Source organism: Schistocerca cancellata, chromosome 3 (assembly GCF_023864275.1).
Source record: "Schistocerca cancellata isolate TAMUIC-IGC-003103 chromosome 3, iqSchCanc2.1, whole genome shotgun sequence".
Taxonomy (NCBI): domain Eukaryota; kingdom Metazoa; phylum Arthropoda; class Insecta; order Orthoptera; family Acrididae; genus Schistocerca; species Schistocerca cancellata.
The window spans coordinates 149,845,810-149,869,561 of record NC_064628.1 but is presented as its reverse complement, the minus strand read 5'-3'; the positions used below and the strand labels follow the sequence as shown (position 1 = coordinate 149,869,561).

General features: G+C 42.0%; 12 non-coding genes across 12 annotated transcripts; all 12 read left to right on the top strand.

The window, feature by feature from the left end:
• Positions 1–2,000: 2,000 nt before the first annotated feature.
• On the top strand, positions 2,001–2,207 carry LOC126178513 (small nucleolar RNA U3). Its single transcript, XR_007536404.1, has one exon. It is a non-coding gene; the product is annotated as a small nucleolar RNA U3 (small nucleolar RNA).
• A 947-nt stretch (positions 2,208–3,154) lies between these two features.
• On the top strand, positions 3,155–3,273 carry LOC126178654 (U5 spliceosomal RNA). Its single transcript, XR_007536539.1, has one exon. It is a non-coding gene; the product is annotated as a U5 spliceosomal RNA (small nuclear RNA).
• Positions 3,274–5,704: 2,431 nt separating this feature from the next.
• On the top strand, positions 5,705–5,911 carry LOC126178512 (small nucleolar RNA U3). Its single transcript, XR_007536403.1, has one exon. It is a non-coding gene; the product is annotated as a small nucleolar RNA U3 (small nucleolar RNA).
• A 947-nt stretch (positions 5,912–6,858) lies between these two features.
• LOC126178640 (U5 spliceosomal RNA) lies at positions 6,859–6,977 on the top strand. Its single transcript, XR_007536525.1, has one exon. It is a non-coding gene; the product is annotated as a U5 spliceosomal RNA (small nuclear RNA).
• A 2,443-nt stretch (positions 6,978–9,420) lies between these two features.
• Positions 9,421–9,627, top strand: LOC126178511 (small nucleolar RNA U3). Its single transcript, XR_007536402.1, has one exon. It is a non-coding gene; the product is annotated as a small nucleolar RNA U3 (small nucleolar RNA).
• A 947-nt stretch (positions 9,628–10,574) lies between these two features.
• On the top strand, positions 10,575–10,693 carry LOC126178600 (U5 spliceosomal RNA). The gene has a single exon (XR_007536485.1). It is a non-coding gene; the product is annotated as a U5 spliceosomal RNA (small nuclear RNA).
• A 2,430-nt stretch (positions 10,694–13,123) lies between these two features.
• Positions 13,124–13,330, top strand: LOC126178510 (small nucleolar RNA U3). The gene has a single exon (XR_007536401.1). It is a non-coding gene; the product is annotated as a small nucleolar RNA U3 (small nucleolar RNA).
• A 947-nt stretch (positions 13,331–14,277) lies between these two features.
• LOC126178653 (U5 spliceosomal RNA) lies at positions 14,278–14,396 on the top strand. Its single transcript, XR_007536538.1, has one exon. It is a non-coding gene; the product is annotated as a U5 spliceosomal RNA (small nuclear RNA).
• Positions 14,397–16,820: 2,424 nt separating this feature from the next.
• LOC126178509 (small nucleolar RNA U3) lies at positions 16,821–17,027 on the top strand. The gene has a single exon (XR_007536400.1). It is a non-coding gene; the product is annotated as a small nucleolar RNA U3 (small nucleolar RNA).
• A 947-nt stretch (positions 17,028–17,974) lies between these two features.
• Positions 17,975–18,093, top strand: LOC126178599 (U5 spliceosomal RNA). Its single transcript, XR_007536484.1, has one exon. It is a non-coding gene; the product is annotated as a U5 spliceosomal RNA (small nuclear RNA).
• Positions 18,094–20,520: 2,427 nt separating this feature from the next.
• LOC126178572 (small nucleolar RNA U3) lies at positions 20,521–20,727 on the top strand. Its single transcript, XR_007536460.1, has one exon. It is a non-coding gene; the product is annotated as a small nucleolar RNA U3 (small nucleolar RNA).
• A 947-nt stretch (positions 20,728–21,674) lies between these two features.
• Positions 21,675–21,793, top strand: LOC126178598 (U5 spliceosomal RNA). The gene has a single exon (XR_007536483.1). It is a non-coding gene; the product is annotated as a U5 spliceosomal RNA (small nuclear RNA).
• The last annotated feature ends 1,959 nt before the right edge of the window (positions 21,794–23,752 follow it).

Genomic DNA, 23,752 nt, shown 5'->3' with positions numbered 1-23,752 from the left:
TAGGTATGATGTGAGTGAGATTTGGGCTGTAGATGGTGGTTAGTTGGGCAGGATGAGCATTTCAATTGTTTTCAATAGAGTGGATATTAGTGGCACTGGCTTGTTGCCATAATGTGGCATTGGTTCTTTGTTCATAACAGTGTACTCAGTTTTGTAGAAGATTTAGGTGAGAAAGAGACAGTTGTTGAATATGACATAGATAGCTAGAGATGAATTGAGTAGCAATTTCCTGGTAGTTGTAGTTTGGGTATGATGTGTCTCAGTGAGAGATAAATCTTGAAATGGAAGGGTTGTTCCTAGCTACAGTCTTGGAAACTATGTATCTGCTGTTGACTCCAATGTTTTCAAGATTACTTGTGTTCAAAATTGGCCAGACTTTGCAGTTTCTTCTTCAGTAAATCAGTGGAAGGTGGTGCAGATAATGGTATAAATGTTCAGTGCCTCCTGTGAGTTGTTGATGCTGCTTGTCTTTTAAGTAAAATTGATAGGGGCTCTTGATTGACCCAGCCATAGACAGAGCTGGTGCATACTTGGCTTGAGAAGACTTTGGCCAGTAAATGATGAAATACCAACACATTGCTCACAACAAAGCTCCTTTCCCTGCATTCTAGTTTCCCTCGGGTATAGAGTGACATGATATTGGCAGATAATCACTTTGATCAGGCTGTTTTTTTTTTTTTAATGCTCTTTTACCAGAATCCATTCATAGTGATAACTGTGTTCTCTGGTGGAACACGATGAGAACATTGTGTGAAGTGCACAGAAGTAGCTATTTGAGTGTGTGTGAAAATGTGAGGTAACCACTGTTACTCCTAAATTTCTGTGGAATTAAGTTTTCTGTGTGTGTCTGAAAATCCAAGTGGTTCAAGTTGGTAGTTTATTTGTTGCAAGCGAAAAAAGCTTTTTAGTAAACTGAGGCACTAGCATTAGTTTCCTGTTCACTGTGACAAGGAAGCTAGTATAAAAAGTAGTTTGTGGTTTTGTTTGCAAAGAAGTGCTCATGGGATGTAAGCACTGCTTGAGATTATTCTGAGATGATTTTTTGAGGGGGGGGGGGGGGAGATTGCTAAACATCTAGCATTTTAGTAAGGAGCTTGTCGGAGTAGTCGTAAAATTGTTATTTTATGAGAAATTTCTTTATTCATAGCACATGGCCATCATAGTTGAAGCATAAAGATTGGCATGGTATGCGTAGGTCTGTAAAATGTCCTGACAGTGATGTTCACAGAGACTTGTTGTATACTTTGATTCTTCATCTGTTTAACAGTAGACATAAGAAATGTATTAGTGGAGCAAGTAGCTGTGAAATTACTGGCGTATGATTGATAGTATGGACGTGGCGCTGAGTGTAAGTGTTTGTTTAGCTGTGGGTGTTTTCATAATTGCCATGTGAGGAAAAGCAATACTCGTGATAGGCGAAAAGAGATACAGAGAGAAACACATTTATTGCGAGTATTATATATCAGCAGCTCTTGGGCGGGTATCAAGCTAGACGCAAAGTGAAACGAAAGAGGAAGTATGCATGAAAGTGGCGATATATCGACAAGAGTTTGCACTGTTAGGGTGAGGTGAATAAACTAGTGCGGTGCGAAAATTTTCGAAGAGAGAGGCGGCTTTAAAGAAAGCACAAGAGTTGTATGAACGCCGTCTTGTGTGTTTGTCTTTCAGTGGCTATTTGGCATGTCTGCTTGCGCCATAGGATGCTACTGTATGTGCCCCAGGCCCCCATCTAGCGGCCGGAGGTGCAAGCGGTGTTTACATACAGTCTCGCGTGAGGCAATGGTCTCTCATTTCGGAAGACAAGAAGCACTGGTAGCGCACAAAATAGCTGAGTGAGATCATGGCGGCCAAGTAAGAGTAGAAGTAGGTTCTTTGCAGAATGTCCGAGCTTAAGAAATTCTTCGATAAGTAAATCGCGAAATGTGAAGAGTGTGTCGTATTCTCGTAGGGCGTGTTGACGGTCTCGTGGCATAAGTAGCGAGCGGTGATAGCTTGCTAGCAAGATCATACTTCACAGGATCATTTCTGTAGTATGTCTTCAACTCTCTCTAGTTCAAAGCTGGAGTAGACGTAACCACGATGATGAGTGGTAGCACTGTCCCTGAGCGTGAGGCTTGCGATCGAGATTCATCGCATCTTGGTTGTAATCGATGATCGTTCACCACATTCTGAGGGATGTGGGAAGGGAATAGCGCTTTCCGAGTGGTGGTTTTATTATATAGAATAGAAGCAAGCATAAGTCATACTTTTGGTATCGGGACCCGCGTCGTTGCAGCAATGTCGCTACAGGTTGTGGAAGGACTTTGATTGCGACATGTCATGAAAGCCTTGTGGGAGTTTCTCGAGTGGCACGGGGACGAGCCATTTGATTTGGCCTGCTCCAAGTGCTAGGCTTGGATGACAACGACGTACTTTTGAGTTACAAGAATGAGTGAGCAACACAAGAAGAGTGCAATTGATGACCATAAACGGCTGACACACAACACAGTCTTGATAATCAGCACTAATGCATGATGTACGGAACATTTAGGAGGAGCGCGTTTGGCTAGCAAACATGAATTGAGTGATTTGCAAGGCACTGTTATCTGCAAGAAGGAATGCATGGAATTCGCAAATGAATAAGACTGGTTCAAATACTATCGACAGAAATTTTATTTCTGTTGTCAACTAGTATTAATTAGTTGTGTGGGAGCAGGGGGATATTTCCCTTGCACCATACATCTACATACAGGTTGCGTCTGATGTGGCCTAGTTTTGCGTTCAAAGAACTATCTAGTTGCCTGTTTTTTCAGTGAACGAGTGTGGTGGGGAGGAGAGAGATTAGTGTTAGATGCAGAGCAGTGCGGGCAGTTAGTTGTGTGTCTGACGGTGGGTCGCCGAGAGGAATTAGGCGTGCTGCCATCTGTCGGCAGGTGAGGTAATGAAGCAGCTTGAATGGTGACAGAAATGATGAAAATAGTTATCTAAAGAGTAATATCGACGACATTTGGCAGACACGTATTTCAGCGCTGACAGTTAGTTTGGGGTGTGTGCTTGCATGGCACTGGAAGTCTGTTGACGGTAGAGAAGTAGACAAGACGGAAAGAATTTTCCGCGTTCTCGCGGAGAAGCAATAGAGAAGCAGCCATAAGTATTGAAGTGAGGGCTTTGATCGGCACTCTGGTTTCCCTTCAAAACGAATAAATCTTTCGCCTTTTACTAAAGATTTCCGTGGAGGAGAACATTAAATGAGTCTATAAGGTATTTTTCGTAGTGCTCGGCTATTGCTGAGCCATAATCACAAGTAAAACGTAATGTAATTAGCAAGAGGTAGGTTGTGTTGTGAGAATGAAGGGCGTGGAGTAGCGGATCACGTTGGATCAGGTAGATGCTTTTTTAATTTGAAAATGCAATTGGCCGTTTCGTAGTATAATGAAACAAGTACATTTGCCCTGAAATGGCTTGCAGTGTGTTAGGCGATTGTGTAAAGAGAGAGAGAGAGAGAGCGCTATTTATTGTCCTGGAAACTCTTGGTGAACCCTTTCCGCATCTCAGTTCTAGATGATTTGAGGGTGTTTACTTGCACTGCAGTTGCACAACAGCATATAAGCCGATATTTGGAAGTGAATGATGAATTGAGAGGCTTTGTAATAAATACTAGTATGTGATTAGTAGATTGTGTTTTGAAACCCAAAATTATTTTTACCGCACAAGTTTGTGATTTGTAGGTATGATGTGAGTGAGATTTGGGCTGTAGATGGTGGTTAGTTGGGCAGGATGAGCATTTCAATTGTTTTCAATAGAGTGGATATTAGTGGCACTGGCTTGTTGCCATAATGTGGCATTGGTTCTTTGTTCATAACAGTGTACTCAGTTTTGTAGAAGATTTAGGTGAGAAAGAGACAGTTGTTGAATATGACATAGATAGCTAGAGATGAATTGAGTAGCAATTTCCTGGTAGTTGTAGTTTGGGTATGATGTGTCTCAGTGAGAGATAAATCTTGAAATGGAAGGGTTGTTCCTAGCTACAGTCTTGGAAACTATGTATCTGCTGTTGACTCCAATGTTTTCAAGATTACTTGTGTACAAAATTGGCCAGACTTTGCAGTTTCTTCTTCAGTAAATGAGTGGAAGGTGGTGCAGATAATGGTATAAATGTTCAGTGCCTCCTGTGAGTTGTTGATGCTGCTTGTCTTTTAAGTAAAATTGATAGGGGCTCTTGATTGACCCAGCCATAGACAGAGCTGGTGCATACTTGGCTTGAGAAGACTTTGGCCAGTAAATGATGAAATACCAACACATTGCTCACAACAAAGCTCCTTTCCCTGCATTCTAGTTTCCCTCGGGTATAGAGTGACATGATATTGGCAGATAATCACTTTGATCAGGCTGTTTTTTTTTTTTTTAATGCTCTTTTACCAGAATCCATTCATAGTGATAACTGTGTTCTCTGGTGGAACACGATGAGAACATTGTGTGAAGTGCACAGAAGTAGCTATTTGAGTGTGTGTGAAAATGTGAGGTAACCACTGTTATTCCTAAATTTCTGTGGAATTAAGTTTTCTGTGTGTGTCTGAAAATCCAAGTGGTTCAAGTTGGTAGTTTATTTGTTGCAAGCGAAAAAAGCTTTTTAGTAAACTGAGGCACTAGGATTAGTTTCCTGTTCACTGTGACAAGGAAGCTAGTATAAAAAGTAGTTTGTGGTTTTGTTTGCAAAGAAGTGCTCATGGGATGTAAGCACTGCTTGAGATTATTCTGAGATGATTTATTGAGGGGGGGGGGGGGAGATTGCTAAACATCTAGCATTTTAGTAAGGAGCTTGTCGGAGTAGTCGTAAAATTGTTATTTTATGAGAAATTTCTTTATTCATAGCACATGGCCATCATAGTTGAAGCATAAAGATTGGCATGGTATGCGTAGGTCTGTAAAATGTCCTGACAGTGATGTTCACAGAGACTTGTTGTATACTTTGATTCTTCATCTGTTTAACAGTAGACATAAGAAATGTATTAGTGGAGCAAGTAGCTGTGAAATTACTGGCGTATGATTGATAGTATGGACGTGGCGCTGAGTGTAAGTGTTTGTTTAGCTGTGGGTGTTTTCATAATTGCCATGTGAGGAAAAGCAATACTCGTGATAGGCGAAAAGAGATACAGAGAGAAACACATTTATTGCGAGTATTATATATCAGCAGCTCTTGGGCGGGTATCAAGCTAGACGCAAAGTGAAACGAAAGAGGAAGTATGCATGAAAGTGGCGATATATCGACAAGAGTTTGCACTGTTAGGGTGAGGTGAATAAACTAGTGCGGTGCGAAAATTTTCGAAGAGAGAGGCGGCTTTAAAGAAAGCACAAGAGTCGTATGAACGCCGTCTTGTGTGTTTGTCTTTCAGTGGCTATTTGGCATGTCTGCTTGCGCCATAGGATGCTACTGTATGTGCCCCAGGCCCCCATCTAGCGGCCGGAGGTGCAAGCGGTGTTTACATACAGTCTCGCGTGAGGCAATGGTCTCTCATTTCGGAAGACAAGAAGCACTGGTAGCGCACAAAATAGCTGAGTGAGATCATGGCGGCCAAGTAAGAGTAGAAGTAGGTTCTTTGCAGAATGTCCGAGCTTAAGAAATTCTTCGATAAGTAAATCGCGAAATGTGAAGAGTGTGTCGTATTCTCGTAGGGCGTGTTGACGGTCTCGTGGCATAAGTAGCGAGCGGTGATAGCTTGCTAGCAAGATCATACTTCACAGGATCATTTCTGTAGTATGTCTTCAACTCTCTCTAGTTCAAAGCTGGAGTAGACGTAACCACGATGATGAGTGGTAGCACTGTCCCTGAGCGTGAGGCTTGCGATCGAGATTCATCGCATCTTGGTTGTAATCGATGATCGTTCACCACATTCTGAGGGATGTGGGAAGGGAATAGCGCTTTCCGAGTGGTGGTTTTATTACATAGAATAGAAGCAAGCATAAGTCATACTTTTGGTATCGGGACCCGCGTCGTTGCAGCAATGTCGCTACAGGTTGTGGAAGGACTTTGATTGCGACATGTCATGAAAGCCTTGTGGGAGTTTCTCGAGTGGCACGGGGACGAGCCATTTGATTTGGCCTGCTCCAAGTGCTAGGCTTGGATGACAACGACGTACTTTTGAGTTACAAGAATGAGTGAGCAACACAAGAAGAGTGCAATTGATGACCATAAACGGCTGACACACAACACAGTCTTGATAATCAGCACTAATGCATGATGTACGGAACATTTAGGAGGAGCGCGTTTGGCTAGCAAACATGAATTGAGTGATTTGCAAGGCACTGTTATCTGCAAGAAGGAATGCATGGAATTCGCAAATGAATAAGACTGGTTCAAATACTATCGACAGAAATTTTATTTCTGTTGTCAACTAGTATTAATTAGTTGTGTGGGAGCAGGGGGATATTTCCCTTGCACCATACATCTACATACAGGTTGCGTCTGATGTGGCCTAGTTTTGCGTTCAAAGAACTATCTAGTTGCCTGTTTTTTCAGTGAACGAGTGTGGTGGGGAGGAGAGAGATTAGTGTTAGATGCAGAGCAGTGCGGGCAGTTAGTTGTGTGTCTGACGGTGGGTCGCCGAGAGGAATTAGGCGTGCTGCCATCTGTCGGCAGGTGAGGTAATGAAGCAGCTTGAATGGTGACAGCAATGATGAAAATAGTTATCTAAAGAGTAATATCGACGACATTTGGCAGACACGTATTTCAGCGCTGACAGTTAGTTTGGGGTGTGTGCTTGCATGGCACTGGAAGTCTGTTGACGGTAGAGAAGTAGACAAGACGGAAAGAATTTTCCGCGTTCTCGCGGAGAAGCAATAGAGAAGCAGCCATAAGTATTGAAGTGAGGGCTTTGATCGGCACTCTGGTTTCCCTTCAAAACGAATAAATCTTTCGCCTTTTACTAAAGATTTCCGTGGAGGGGAACATTAAATGAGTCTATAAGGCATTTTTCGTAGTGCTCGGCTATTGCTGAGCCATAATCACAAGTAAAACGTAATGTAATTAGCAAGAGGTAGGTTGTGTTGTGAGAATGAAGGGCGTGGAGTAGCGGATCACGTTGGATCAGGTAGATGCTTTTTTAATTTGAAAACGCAATTGGCCGTTTCGTAGTATAATGAAACAAGTACATTTGCCCTGAAATGGCTTGCAGTGTGTTAGGCGATTGTGTAAAGAGAGAGAGAGAGAGAGCGCTATTTATTGTCCTGGAAACTCTTGGTGAACCCTTTCCGCATCTCAGTTCTAGATGATTTGAGGGTGTTTACTTGCGCTGCAGTTGTACAACAGCATATAAGCCGATATTTGGAAGTGAATGATGAATTGAGAGGCTTTGTAATAAATACTAGTATGTGATTAGTAGATTGTGTTTTGAAACCCAAAATTATTTTTACCGCACAAGTTTGTGATTTGTAGGTATGATGTGAGTGAGATTTGGGCTGTAGATGGTGGTTAGTTGGGCAGGATGAGCATTTCAATTGTTTTCAATAGAGTGGATATTAGTGGCACTGGCTTGTTGCCATAATGTGGCATTGGTTCTTTGTTCATAACAGTGTACTCAGTTTTGTAGAATATTTAGGTGAGAAAGAGACAGTTGTTGAATATGACATAGATAGCTAGAGATGAATTGAGTAGCAATTTCCTGGTAGTTGTAGTTTGGGTATGATGTGTCTCAGTGAGAGATAAATCTTGAAATGGAAGGGTTGTTCCTAGCTACAGTCTTGGAAACTATGTATCTGCTGTTGACTCCAATGTTTTCAAGATTACTTGTGTACAAAATTGGCCAGACTTTGCAGTTTCTTCTTCAGTAAATCAGTGGAAGGTGGTGCAGATAATGGTATAAATGTTCAGTGCCTCCTGTGAGTTGTTGATGCTGCTTGTCTTTGAAGTAAAATTGATAGGGGCTCTTGATTGACCCAGCCATAGACAGAGCTGGTGCATACTTGGCTTGAGAAGACTTTGGCCAGTAAATGATGAAATACCAACACATTGCTCACAACAAAGCTCCTTTCCCTGCATTCTAGTTTCCCTCGGGTATAGAGTGACATGATATTGGCAGATAATCACTTTGATCAGGCTGTTTTTTTTTTTTTTTTTTTTTTTTTTAATGCTCTTTTACCAGAATCCATTCATAGTGATAACTGTGTTCTCTGGTGGAACACGATGAGAACATTGTGTGAAGTGCACAGAAGTAGCTATTTGAGTGTGTGTGAAAATGTGAGGTAACCACTGTTACTCCTAAATTTCTGTGGAATTAAGTTTTCTGTGTGTGTCTGAAAATCCAAGTGGTTCAAGTTGGTAGTTTATTTGTTGCAAGCGAAAAAAGCTTTTTAGTAAACTGAGGCACTAGGATTAGTTTCCTGTTCACTGTGACAAGGAAGCTAGTATAAAAAGTAGTTTGTGGTTTTGTTTGCAAAGAAGTGCTCATGGGATGTAAGCACTGCTTGAGATTATTCTGAGATGATTTATTGAGGGGGGGGGGGGGAGATTGCTAAACATCTAGCATTTTAGTAAGGAGCTTGTCGGAGTAGTCGTAAAATTGTTATTTTATGAGAAATTTCTTTATTCATAGCACATGGCCATCATAGTTGAAGCATAAAGATTGGCATGGTATGCGTAGGTCTGTAAAATGTCCTGACAGTGATGTTCACAGAGACTTGTTGTATACTTTGATTCTTCATCTGTTTAACAGTAGACATAAGAAATGTATTAGTGGAGCAAGTAGCTGTGAAATTACTGGCGTATGATTGATAGTATGGACGTGGCGCTGAGTGTAAGTGTTTGTTTAGCTGTGGGTGTTTTCATAATTGCCATGTGAGGAAAAGCAATACTCGTGATAGGCGAAAAGAGATACAGAGAGAAACACATTTATTGCGAGTATTATATATCAGCAGCTCTTGGGCGGGTATCAAGCTAGACGCAAAGTGAAACGAAAGAGGAAGTATGCATGAAAGTGGCGATATATCGACAAGAGTTTGCACTGTTAGGGTGAGGTGAATAAACTAGTGCGGTGCGAAAATTTTCGAAGAGAGAGGCGGCTTTAAAGAAAGCACAAGAGTCGTATGAACGCCGTCTTGTGTGTTTGTCTTTCAGTGGCTATTTGGCATGTCTGCTTGCGCCATAGGATGCTACTGTATGTGCCCCAGGCCCCCATCTAGGGGCCGGAGGTGCAAGCGGTGTTTACATACAGTCTCGCGTGAGGCAATGGTCTCTCATTTCGGAAGACAAGAAGCACTGGTAGCGCACAAAATAGCTGAGTGAGATCATGGCGGCCAAGTAAGAGTAGAAGTAGGTTCTTTGCAGAATGTCCGAGCTTAAGAAATTCTTCGATAAGTAAATCGCGAAATGTGAAGAGTGTGTCGTATTCTCGTAGGGCGTGTTGACGGTCTCGTGGCATAAGTAGCGAGCGGTGATAGCTTGCTAGCAAGATCATACTTCACAGGATCATTTCTGTAGTATGTCTTCAACTCTCTCTAGTTCAAAGCTGGAGTAGACGTAACCACGATGATGAGTGGTAGCACTGTCCCTGAGCGTGAGGCTTGCGATCGAGATTCATCGCATCTTGGTTGTAATCGATGATCGTTCACCACATTCTGAGGGATGTGGGAAGGGAATAGCGCTTTCCGAGTGGTGGTTTTATTATATAGAATAGAAGCAAGCATAAGTCATACTTTTGGTATCGGGACCCGCGTCGTTGCAGCAATGTCGCTACAGGTTGTGGAAGGACTTTGATTGCGACATGTCATGAAAGCCTTGTGGGAGTTTCTCGAGTGGCACGGGGACGAGCCATTTGATTTGGCCTGCTCCAAGTGCTAGGCTTGGATGACAACGACGTACTTTTGAGTTACAAGAATGAGTGAGCAACACAAGAAGAGTGCAATTGATGACCATAAACGGCTGACACACAACACAGTCTTGATAATCAGCACTAATGCATGATGTACGGAACATTTAGGAGGAGCGCGTTTGGCTAGCAAACATGAATTGAGTGATTTGCAAGGCACTGTTATCTGCAAGAAGGAATGCATGGAATTCGCAAATGAATAAGACTGGTTCAAATACTATCGACAGAAATTTTATTTCTGTTGTCAACTAGTATTAATTAGTTGTGTGGGAGCAGGGGGATATTTCCCTTGCACCATACATCTACATACAGGTTGCGTCTGATGTGGCCTAGTTTTGCGTTCAAAGAACTATCTAGTTGCCTGTTTTTTCAGTGAACGAGTGTGGTGGGGAGGAGAGAGATTAGTGTTAGATGCAGAGCAGTGCGGGCAGTTAGTTGTGTGTCTGACGGTGGGTCGCCGAGAGGAATTAGGCGTGCTGCCATCTGTCGGCAGGTGAGGTAATGAAGCAGCTTGAATGGTGACAGAAATGATGAAAATAGTTATCTAAAGAGTAATATCGACGACATTTGGCAGACACGTATTTCAGCGCTGACAGTTAGTTTGGGGTGTGTGCTTGCATGGCACTGGAAGTCTGTTGACGGTAGAGAAGTAGACAAGACGGAAAGAATTTTCCGCGTTCTCGCGGAGAAGCAATAGAGAAGCAGCCATAAGTATTGAAGTGAGGGCTTTGATCGGCACTCTGGTTTCCCTTCAAAACGAATAAATCTTTCGCCTTTTACTAAAGATTTCCGTGGAGGGGAACATTAAATGAGTCTATAAGGTATTTTTCGTAGTGCTCGGCTATTGCTGAGCCATAATCACAAGTAAAACGTAATGTAATTAGCAAGAGGTAGGTTGTGTTGTGAGAATGAAGGGCGTGGAGTAGCGGATCACGTTGGATCAGGTAGATGCTTTTTTAATTTGAAAATGCAATTGGCCGTTTCGTAGTATAATGAAACAAGTACATTTGCCCTGAAATGGCTTGCAGTGTGTTAGGCGATTGTGTAAAGAGAGAGAGAGAGAGCGCTATTTATTGTCCTGGAAACTCTTGGTGAACCCTTTCCGCATCTCAGTTCTAGATGATTTGAGGGTGTTTACTTGCACTGCAGTTGCACAACAGCATATAAGCCGATATTTGGAAGTGAATGATGAATTGAGAGGCTTTGTAATAAATACTAGTATGTGATTAGTAGATTGTGTTTTGAAACCCAAAATTATTTTTACCGCACAAGTTTGTGATTTGTAGGTATGATGTGAGTGAGATTTGGGCTGTAGATGGTGGTTAGTTGGGCAGGATGAGCATTTCAATTGTTTTCAATAGAGTGGATATTAGTGGCACTGGCTTGTTGCCATAATGTGGCATTGGTTCTTTGTTCATAACAGTGTACTCAGTTTTGTAGAATATTTAGGTGAGAAAGAGACAGTTGTTGAATATGACATAGATAGCTAGAGATGAATTGAGTAGCAATTTCCTGGTAGTTGTAGTTTGGGTATGATGTGTCTCAGTGAGAGATAAATCTTGAAATGGAAGGGTTGTTCCTAGCTACAGTCTTGGAAACTATGTATCTGCTGTTGACTCCAATGTTTTCAAGATTACTTGTGTACAAAATTGGCCAGACTTTGCAGTTTCTTCTTCAGTAAATGAGTGGAAGGTGGTGCAGATAATGGTATAAATGTTCAGTGCCTCCTGTGAGTTGTTGATGCTGCTTGTCTTTTAAGTAAAATTGATAGGGGCTCTTGATTGACCCAGCCATAGACAGAGCTGGTGCATACTTGGCTTGAGAAGACTTTGGCCAGTAAATGATGAAATACCAACACATTGCTCACAACAAAGCTCCTTTCCCTGCATTCTAGTTTCCCTCGGGTATAGAGTGACATGATATTGGCAGATAATCACTTTGATCAGGCTGTTTGTTTTTTTTTTAATGCTCTTTTACCAGAATCCATTCATAGTGATAACTGTGTTCTCTGGTGGAACACGATGAGAACATTGTGTGAAGTGCACAGAAGTAGCTATTTGAGTGTGTGTGAAAATGTGAGGTAACCACTGTTACTCCTAAATTTCTGTGGAATTAAGTTTTCTGTGTGTGTCTGAAAATCCAAGTGGTTCAAGTTGGTAGTTTATTTGTTGCAAGCGAAAAAAGCTTTTTAGTAAACTGAGGCACTAGCATTAGTTTCCTGTTCACTGTGACAAGGAAGCTAGTATAAAAAGTAGTTTGTGGTTTTGTTTGCAAAGAAGTGCTCATGGGATGTAAGCACTGCTTGAGATTATTCTGAGATGATTTTTTGAGGGGGGGGGGGGGGAGATTGCTAAACATCTAGCATTTTAGTAAGGAGCTTGTCGGAGTAGTCGTAAAATTGTTATTTTATGAGAAATTTCTTTATTCATAGCACATGGCCATCATAGTTGAAGCATAAAGATTGGCATGGTATGCGTAGGTCTGTAAAATGTCCTGACAGTGATGTTCACAGAGACTTGTTGTATACTTTGATTCTTCATCTGTTTAACAGTAGACATAAGAAATGTATTAGTGGAGCAAGTAGCTGTGAAATTACTGGCGTATGATTGATAGTATGGACGTGGCGCTGAGTGTAAGTGTTTGTTTAGCTGTGGGTGTTTTCATAATTGCCATGTGAGGAAAAGCAATACTCGTGATAGGCGAAAAGAGATACAGAGAGAAACACATTTATTGCGAGTATTATATATCAGCAGCTCTTGGGCGGGTATCAAGCTAGACGCAAAGTGAAACGAAAGAGGAAGTATGCATGAAAGTGGCGATATGTCGACAAGAGTTTGCACTGTTAGGGTGAGGTGAATAAACTAGTGCGGTGCGAAAATTTTCGAAGAGAGAGGCGGCTTTAAAGAAAGCACAAGAGTCGTATGAACGCCGTCTTGTGTGTTTGTCTTTCAGTGGCTATTTGGCATGTCTGCTTGCGCCATAGGATGCTACTGTATGTGCCCCAGGCCCCCATCTAGCGGCCGGAGGTGCAAGCGGTGTTTACATACAGTCTCGCGTGAGGCAATGGTCTCTCATTTCGGAAGACAAGAAGCACTGGTAGCGCACAAAATAGCTGAGTGAGATCATGGCGGCCAAGTAAGAGTAGAAGTAGGTTCTTTGCAGAATGTCCGAGCTTAAGAAATTCTTCGATAAGTAAATCGCGAAATGTGAAGAGTGTGTCGTATTCTCGTAGGGCGTGTTGACGGTCTCGTGGCATAAGTAGCGAGCGGTGATAGCTTGCTAGCAAGATCATACTTCACAGGATCATTTCTGTAGTATGTCTTCAACTCTCTCTAGTTCAAAGCTGGAGTAGACGTAACCACGATGATGAGTGGTAGCACTGTCCCTGAGCGTGAGGCTTGCGATCGAGATTCATCGCATCTTGGTTGTAATCGATGATCGTTCACCACATTCTGAGGGATGTGGGAAGGGAATAGCGCTTTCCGAGTGGTGGTTTTATTATATAGAATAGAAGCAAGCATAAGTCATACTTTTGGTATCGGGACCCGCGTCGTTGCAGCAATGTCGCTACAGGTTGTGGAAGGACTTTGATTGCGACATGTCATGAAAGCCTTGTGGGAGTTTCTCGAGTGGCACGGGGACGAGCCATTTGATTTGGCCTGCTCCAAGTGCTAGGCTTGGATGACAACGACGTACTTTTGAGTTACAAGAATGAGTGAGCAACACAAGAAGAGTGCAATTGATGACCATAAACGGCTGACACACAACACAGTCTTGATAATCAGCACTAATGCATGATGTACGGAACATTTAGGAGGAGCGCGTTTGGCTAGCAAACATGAATTGAGTGATTTGCAAGGCACTGTTATCTGCAAGAAGGAATGCATGGAATTCGCAAATGAATAAGACTGGTTCAAATACTATCGACAGAAATTTTATTTCTGTTGTCAACTAGTATTAATTAGTTGTGTGGGAGCAGGGGGATATTTCCCTTGCACCATACATCTACATACAGGTTGCGTCTGATGTGGCCTAGTTTTGCGTTCAAAGAACTATCTAGTTGCCTGTTTTTTCAGTGAACGAGTGTGGTGGGGAGGAGAGAGATTAGTGTTAGATGCAGAGCAGTGCGGGCAGTTAGTTGTGTGTCTGACGGTGGGTCGCCGAGAGGAATTAGGCGTGCTGCCATCTGTCGGCAGGTGAGGTAATGAAGCAGCTTGAATGGTGACAGAAATGATGAAAATAGTTATCTAAAGAGTAATATCGACGACATTTGGCAGACACGTATTTCAGCGCTGACAGTTAGTTTGGGGTGTGTGCTTGCATGGCACTGAAAGTCTGTTGACGGTAGAGAAGTAGACAAGACGGAAAGAATTTTCCGCGTTCTCGCGGAGAAGCAATAGAGAAGCAGCCATAAGTATTGAAGTGAGGGCTTTGATCGGCACTCTGGTTTCCCTTCAAAACGAATAAATTTTTCGCCTTTTACTAAAGATTTCCGTGGAGGGGAACATTGAATGAGTCTATAAGGTATTTTTCGTAGTGCTCGGCTATTGCTGAGCCATAATCACAAGTAAAACGTAATGTAATTAGCAAGAGGTAGGTTGTGTTGTGAGAATGAAGGGCGTGGAGTAGCGGATCACGTTGGATCAGGTAGATGCTTTTTTAATTTGAAAATGCAATTGGCCGTTTCGTAGTATAATGAAACAAGTACATTTGCCCTGAAATGGCTTGCAGTGTGTTAGGCGATTGTGTAAAGAGAGAGAGAGAGCGCTATTTATTGTCCTGGAAACTCTTGGTGAACCCTTTCCGCATCTCAGTTCTAGATGATTTGAGGGTGTTTACTTGCACTGCAGTTGCACAACAGCATATAAGCCGATATTTGGAAGTGAATGATGAATTGAGAGGCTTTGTAATAAATACTAGTATGTGATTAGTAGATTGTGTTTTGAAACCCAAAATTATTTTTACCGCACAAGTTTGTGATTTGTAGGTATGATGTGAGTGAGATTTGGGCTGTAGATGGTGGTTAGTTGGGCAGGATGAGCATTTCAGTTGTTTTCAATAGAGTGGATATTAGTGGCACTGGCTTGTTGCCATAATGTGGCATTGGTTCTTTGTTCATAACAGTGTACTCAGTTTTGTAGAATATTTAGGTGAGAAAGAGACAGTTGTTGAATATGACATAGATAGCTAGAGATGAATTGAGTAGCAATATCCTGGTAGTTGTAGTTTGGGTATGATGTGTCTCAGTGAGAGATAAATCTTGAAATGGAAGGGTTGTTCCTAGCTACAGTCTTGGAAACTATGTATCTGCTGTTGACTCCAATGTTTTCAAGATTACTTGTGTACAAAATTGGCCAGACTTTGCAGTTTCTTCTTCAGTAAATGAGTGGAAGGTGGTGCAGATAATGGTATAAATGTTCAGTGCCTCCTGTGAGTTGTTGATGCTGCTTGTCTTTTAAGTAAAATTGATAGGGGCTCTTGATTGACCGAGCCATAGACAGAGCTGGTGCATACTTGGCTTGAGAAGACTTTGGCCAGTAAATGATGAAATACCAACACATTGCTCACAACAAAGCTCCTTTCCCTGCATTCTAGTTTCCCTCGGGTATAGAGTGACATGATATTGGCAGATAATCACTTTGATCAGGCTGTTTGTTTTTTTTTTAATGCTCTTTTACCAGAATCCATTCATAGTGATAACTGTGTTCTCTGGTGGAACACGATGAGAACATTGTGTGAAGTGCACAGAAGTAGCTATTTGAGTGTGTGTGAAAATGTGAGGTAACCACTGTTACTCCTAAATTTCTGTGGAATTAAGTTTTCTGTGTGTGTCTGAAAATCCAAGTGGTTCAAGTTGGTAGTTTATTTGTTGCAAGCGAAAAAAGCTTTTTAGTAAACTGAGGCACTAGCATTAGTTTCCTGTTCACTGTGACAAGGAAGCTAGTATAAAAAGTAGTTTGTGGTTTTGTTTGCAAAGAAGTGCTCATGGGATGTAAGCACTGCTTGAGATTATTCTGAGATGATTTATTGAGGGGGGGGGGAGATTGCTAAACATCTAGCATTTTAGTAAGGAGCTTGTCGGAGTAGTCGTAAAATTGTTATTTTATGAGAAATTTCTTTATTCATAGCACATGGCCATCATAGTTGAAGCATAAAGATTGGCATGGTATGCGTAGGTCTGTAAAATGTCCTGACAGTGATGTTCACAGAGACTTGTTGTATACTTTGATTCTTCATCTGTTTAACAGTAGACATAAGAAATGTATTAGTGGAGCAAGTAGCTGTGAAATTACTGGCGTATGATTGATAGTATGGACGTGGCGCTGAGTGTAAGTGTTTGTTTAGCTGTGGGTGTTTTCATAATTGCCATGTGAGGAAAAGCAATACTCGTGATAGGCGAAAAGAGATACAGAGAGAAACACATTTATTGCGAGTATTATATATCAGCAGCTCTTGGGCGGGTATCAAGCTAGACGCAAAGTGAAACGAAAGAGGAAGTATGCATGAAAGTGGCGATATGTCGACAAGAGTTTGCACTGTTAGGGTGAGGTGAATAAACTAGTGCGGTGCGAAAATTTTCGAAGAGAGAGGCGGCTTTAAAGAAAGCACAAGAGTCGTATGAACGCCGTCTTGTGTGTTTGTCTTTCAGTGGCTATTTGGCATGTCTGCTTGCGCCATAGGATGCTACTGTATGTGCCCCAGGCCCCCATCTAGCGGCCGGAGGTGCAAGCGGTGTTTACATACAGTCTCGCGTGAGGCAATGGTCTCTCATTTCGGAAGACAAGAAGCACTGGTAGCGCACAAAATAGCAGAGTGAGATCATGGCGGCCAAGTAAGAGTAGAAGTAGGTTCTTTGCAGAATGTCCGAGCTTAAGAAATTCTTCGATAAGTAAATCGCGAAATGTGAAGAGTGTGTCGTATTCTCGTAGGGCGTGTTGACGGTCTCGTGGCATAAGTAGCGAGCGGTGATAGCTTGCTAGCAAGATCATACTTCACAGGATCATTTCTGTAGTATGTCTTCAACTCTCTCTAGTTCAAAGCTGGAGTAGACGTAACCACGATGATGAGTGGTAGCACTGTCCCTGAGCGTGAGGCTTGCGATCGAGATTCATCGCATCTTGGTTGTAATCGATGATCGTTCACCACATTCTGAGGGATGTGGGAAGGGAATAGCGCTTTCCGAGTGGTGGTTTTATTATATAGAATAGAAGCAAGCATAAGTCATACTTTTGGTATCGGGACCCGCGTCGTTGCAGCAATGTCGCTACAGGTTGTGGAAGGACTTTGATTGCGACATGTCATGAAAGCCTTGTGGGAGTTTCTCGAGTGGCACGGGGACGAGCCATTTGATTTGGCCTGCTCCAAGTGCTAGGCTTGGATGACAACGACGTACTTTTGAGTTACAAGAATGAGTGAGCAACACAAGAAGAGTGCAATTGATGACCATAAACGGCTGACACACAACACAGTCTTGATAATCAGCACTAATGCATGATGTACGGAACATTTAGGAGGAGCGCGTTTGGCTAGCAAACATGAATTGAGTGATTTGCAAGGCACTGTTATCTGCAAGAAGGAATGCATGGAATTCGCAAATGAATAAGACTGGTTCAAATACTATCGACAGAAATTTTATTTCTGTTGTCAACTAGTATTAATTAGTTGTGTGGGAGCAGGGGGATATTTCCCTTGCACCATACATCTACATACAGGTTGCGTCTGATGTGGCCTAGTTTTGCGTTCAAAGAACTATCTAGTTGCCTGTTTTTTCAGTGAACGAGTGTGGTGGGGAGGAGAGAGATTAGTGTTAGATGCAGAGCAGTGCGGGCAGTTAGTTGTGTGTCTGACGGTGGGTCGCCGAGAGGAATTAGGCGTGCTGCCATCTGTCGGCAGGTGAGGTAATGAAGCAGCTTGAATGGTGACAGAAATGATGAAAATAGTCATCTAAAGAGTAATATCGACGACATTTGGCAGACACGTATTTCAGCGCTGACAGTTAGTTTGGGGTGTGTGCTTGCATGGCACTGAAAGTCTGTTGACGGTAGAGAAGTAGACAAGACGGAAAGAATTTTCCGCGTTCTCGCGGAGAAGCAATAGAGAAGCAGCCATAAGTATTGAAGTGAGGGCTTTGATCGGCACTCTGGTTTCCCTTCAAAACGAATAAATCTTTCGCCTTTTACTAAAGATTTCCGTGGAGGGGAACATTAAATGAGTCTATAAGGTATTTTTCGTAGTGCTCGGCTATTGCTGAGCCATAATCACAAGTAAAACGTAATGTAATTAGCAAGAGGTAGGTTGTGTTGTGAGAATGAAGGGCGTGGAGTAGCGGATCACGTTGGATCAGGTAGATGCTTTTTTAATTTGAAAATGCAATTGGCCGTTTCGTAGTATAATGAAACAAGTACATTTGCCCTGAAATGGCTTGCAGTGTGTTAGGCGATTGTGTAAAGAGAGAGAGAGAGAGCGCTATTTATTGTCCTGGAAACTCTTGGTGAACCCTTTCCGCATCTCAGTTCTAGATGATTTGAGGGTGTTTACTTGCACTGCAGTTGCACAACAGCATATAAGCCGATATTTGGAAGTGAATGATGAATTGAGAGGCTTTGTAATAAATACTAGTATGTGATTAGTAGATTGTGTTTTGAAACCCAAAATTATTTTTACCGCACAAGTTTGTGATTTGTAGGTATGATGTGAGTGAGATTTGGGCTGTAGATGGTGGTTAGTTGGGCAGGATGAGCATTTCAATTGTTTTCAATAGAGTGGATATTAGTGGCACTGGCTTGTTGCCATAATGTGGCATTGGTTCTTTGTTCATAACAGTGTACTCAGTTTTGTAGAAGATTTAGGTGAGAAAGAGACAGTTGTTGAATATGACATAGATAGCTAGAGATGAATTGAGTAGCAATTTCCTGGTAGTTGTAGTTTGGGTATGATGTGTCTCAGTGAGAGATAAATCTTGAAATGGAAGGGTTGTTCCTAGCTACAGTCTTGGAAACTATGTATCTGCTGTTGACTCCAATGTTTTCAAGATTACTTGTGTACAAAATTGGCCAGACTTTGCAGTTTCTTCTTCAGTAAATGAGTGGAAGGTGGTGCAGATAATGGTATAAATGTTCAGTGCCTCCTGTGAGTTGTTGATGCTGCTTGTCTTTTAAGTAAAATTGATAGGGGCTCTTGATTGACCCAGCCATAGACAGAGCTGGTGCATACTTGGCTTGAGAAGACTTTGGCCAGTAAATGATGAAATACCAACACATTGCTCACAACAAAGCTCCTTTCCCTGCATTCTAGTTTCCCTCGGGTATAGAGTGACATGATATTGGCAGATAATCACTTTGATCAGGCTGTTTGTTTTTTTTTTAATGCTCTTTTACCAGAATCCATTCATAGTGATAACTGTGTTCTCTGGTGGAACACGATGAGAACATTGTGTGAAGAGCACAGAAGTAGCTATTTGAGTGTGTGTGAAAATGTGAGGTAACCACTGTTACTCCTAAATTTCTGTGGAATTAAGTTTTCTGTGTGTGTCTGAAAATCCAAGTGGTTCAAGTTGGTAGTTTATTTGTTGCAAGCGAAAAAAGCTTTTTAGTAAACTGAGGCACTAGCATTAGTTTCCTGTTCACTGTGACAAGGAAGCTAGTATAAAAAGTAGTTTGTGGTTTTGTTTGCAAAGAAGTGCTCATGGGATGTAAGCACTGCTTGAGATTATTCTGAGATGATTTATTGAGGGGGGGGGGGAGATTGCTAAACATCTAGCATTTTAGTAAGGAGCTTGTCGGAGTAGTCGTAAAATTGTTATTTTATGAGAAATTTCTTTATTCATAGCACATGGCCATCATAGTTGAAGCATAAAGATTGGCATGGTATGCGTAGGTCTGTAAAATGTCCTGACAGTGATGTTCACAGAGACTTGTTGTATACTTTGATTCTTCATCTGTTTAACAGTAGACATAAGAAATGTATTAGTGGAGCAAGTAGCTGTGAAATTACTGGCGTATGATTGATAGTATGGACGTGGCGCTGAGTGTAAGTGTTTGTTTAGCTGTGGGTGTTTTCATAATTGCCATGTGAGGAAAAGCAATACTCGTGATAGGCGAAAAGAGATACAGAGAGAAACACATTTATTGCGAGTATTATATATCAGCAGCTCTTGGGCGGGTATCAAGCTAGACGCAAAGTGAAACGAAAGAGGAAGTATGCATGAAAGTGGCGATATGTCGACAAGAGTTTGCACTGTTAGGGTGAGGTGAATAAACTAGTGCGGTGCGAAAATTTTCGAAGAGAGAGGCGGCTTTAAAGAAAGCACAAGAGTCGTATGAACGCCGTCTTGTGTGTTTGTCTTTCAGTGGCTATTTGGCATGTCTGCTTGCGCCATAGGATGCTACTGTATGTGCCCCAGGCCCCCATCTAGCGGCCGGAGGTGCAAGCGGTGTTTACATACAGTCTCGCGTGAGGCAATGGTCTCTCATTTCGGAAGACAAGAAGCACTGGTAGCGCACAAAATAGCTGAGTGAGATCATGGCGGCCAAGTAAGAGTAGAAGTAGGTTCTTTGCAGAATGTCCGAGCTTAAGAAATTCTTCGATAAGTAAATCGCGAAATGTGAAGAGTGTGTCGTATTCTCGTAGGGCGTGTTGACGGTCTCGTGGCATAAGTAGCGAGCGGTGATAGCTTGCTAGCAAGATCATACTTCACAGGATCATTTCTGTAGGATGTCTTCAACTCTCTCTAGTTCAAAGCTGGAGTAGACGTAACCACGATGATGAGTGGTAGCACTGTCCCTGAGCGTGAGGCTTGCGATCGAGATTCATCGCATCTTGGTTGTAATCGATGATCGTTCACCACATTCTGAGGGATGTGGGAAGGGAATAGCGCTTTCCGAGTGGTGGTTTTATTATATAGAATAGAAGCAAGCATAAGTCATACTTTTGGTATCGGGACCCGCGTCGTTGCAGCAATGTCGCTACAGGTTGTGGAAGGACTTTGATTGCGACATGTCATGAAAGCCTTGTGGGAGTTTCTCGAGTGGCACGGGGACGAGCCATTTGATTTGGCCTGCTCCAAGTGCTAGGCTTGGATGACAACGACGTACTTTTGAGTTACAAGAATGAGTGAGCAACACAAGAAGAGTGCAATTGATGACCATAAACGGCTGACACACAACACAGTCTTGATAATCAGCACTAATGCATGATGTACGGAACATTTAGGAGGAGCGCGTTTGGCTAGCAAACATGAATTGAGTGATTTGCAAGGCACTGTTATCTGCAAGAAGGAATGCATGGAATTCGCAAATGAATAAGACTGGTTCAAATACTATCGACAGAAATTTTATTTCTGTTGTCAACTAGTATTAATTAGTTGTGTGGGAGCAGGGGGATATTTCCCTTGCACCATACATCTACATACAGGTTGCTTCTGATGTGGCCTAGTTTTGCGTTCAAAGAACTATCTAGTTGCCTGTTTTTTCAGTGAACGAGTGTGGTGGGGAGGAGAGAGATTAGTGTTAGATGCAGAGCAGTGCGGGCAGTTAGTTGTGTGTCTGACGGTGGGTCGCCGAGAGGAATTAGGCGTGCTGCCATCTGTCGGCAGGTGAGGTAATGAAGCAGCTTGAATGGTGACAGAAATGATGAAAATAGTTATCTAAAGAGTAATATCGACGACATTTGGCAGACACGTATTTCAGCGCTGACAGTTAGTTTGGGGTGTGTGCTTGCATGGCACTGGAAGTCTGTTGACGGTAGAGAAGTAGACAAGACGGAAAGAATTTTCCGCGTTCTCGCGGAGAAGCAATAGAGAAGCAGCCATAAGTATTGAAGTGAGGGCTTTGATCGGCACTCTGGTTTCCCTTCAAAACGAATAAATCTTTCGCCTTTTACTAAAGATTTCCGTGGAGGGGAACATTAAATGAGTCTATAAGGTATTTTTCGTAGTGCTCGGCTATTGCTGAGCCATAATCACAAGTAAAACGTAATGTAATTAGCAAGAGGTAGGTTGTGTTGTGAGAATGAAGGGCGTGGAGTAGCGGATCACGTTGGATCAGGTAGATGCTTTTTTAATTTGAAAATGCAATTGGCCGTTTCGTAGTATAATGAAACAAGTACATTTGCCCTGAAATGGCTTGCAGTGTGTTAGGCGATTGTGTAAAGAGAGAGAGAGAGAGAGAGAGCGCTATTTATTGTCCTGGAAACTCTTGGTGAACCCTTTCCGCATCTCAGTTCTAGATGATTTGAGGGTGTTTACTTGCACTGCAGTTGCACAACAGCATATAAGCCGATATTTGGAAGTGAATGATGAATTGAGAGGCTTTGTAATAAATACTAGTATGTGATTAGTAGATTGTGTTTTGAAACCCAAAATTATTTTTACCGCACAAGTTTGTGATTTGTAGGTATGATGTGAGTGAGATTTGGGCTGTAGATGGTGGTTAGTTGGGCAGGATGAGCATTTCAATTGTTTTCAATAGAGTGGATATTAGTGGCACTGGCTTGTTGCCATAATGTGGCATTGGTTCTTTGTTCATAACAGTGTACTCAGTTTTGTAGAAGATTTAGGTGAGAAAGAGACAGTTGTTGAATATGACATAGATAGCTAGAGATGAATTGAGTAGCAATTTCCTGGTAGTTGTAGTTTGGGTATGATGTGTCTCAGTGAGAGATAAATCTTGAAATGGAAGGGTTGTTCCTAGCTACAGTCTTGGAAACTATGTATCTGCTGTTGACTCCAATGTTTTCAAGATTACTTGTGTACAAAATTGGCCAGACTTTGCAGTTTCTTCTTCAGTAAATCAGTGGAAGGTGGTGCAGATAATGGTATAAATGTTCAGTGCCTCCTGTGAGTTGTTGATGCTGCTTGTCTTTTAAGTAAAATTGATAGGGGCTCTTGATTGACCCAGCCATAGACAGAGCTGGTGCATACTTGGCTTGAGAAGACTTTGGCCAGTAAATGATGAAATACCAACACATTGCTCACAACAAAGCTCCTTTCCCTGCATTCTAGTTTCCCTCGGGTATAGAGTGACATGATATTGGCAGATAATCACTTTGATCAGGCTGTTTTTTTTTTTTTAATGCTCTTTTACCAGAATCCATTCATAGTGATAACTGTGTTCTCTGGTGGAACACGATGAGAACATTGTGTGAAGTGCACAGAAGTAGCTATTTGAGTGTGTGTGAAAATGTGAGGTAACCACTGTTACTCCTAAATTTCTGTGGAATTAAGTTTTCTGTGTGTGTCTGAAAATCCAAGTGGTTCAAGTTGGTAGTTTATTTGTTGCAAGCGAAAAAAGCTTTTTAGTAAACTGAGGCACTAGCATTAGTTTCCTGTTCACTGTGACAAGGAAGCTAGTATAAAAAGTAGTTTGTGGTTTTGTTTGCAAAGAAGTGCTCATGGGATGTAAGCACTGCTTGAGATTATTCTGAGATGATTTTTTGAGGGGGGGGGGGAGATTGCTAAACATCTAGCATTTTAGTAAGGAGCTTGTCGGAGTAGTCGTAAAATTGTTATTTTATGAGAAATTTCTTTATTCATAGCACATGGCCATCATAGTTGAAGCATAAAGATTGGCATGGTATGCGTAGGTCTGTAAAATGTCCTGACAGTGATGTTCACAGAGACTTGTTGTATACTTTGATTCTTCATCTGTTTAACAGTAGACATAAGAAATGTATTAGTGGAGCAAGTAGCTGTGAAATTACTGGCGTATGATTGATAGTATGGACGTGGCGCTGAGTGTAAGTGTTTGTTTAGCTGTGGGTGTTTTCATAATTGCCATGTGAGGAAAAGCAATACTCGTGATAGGCGAAAAGAGATACAGAGAGAAACTCATTTATTGCGAGTATTATATATCAGCAGCTCTTGGGCGGGTATCAAGCTAGACGCAAAGTGAAACGAAAGAGGAAGTATGCATGAA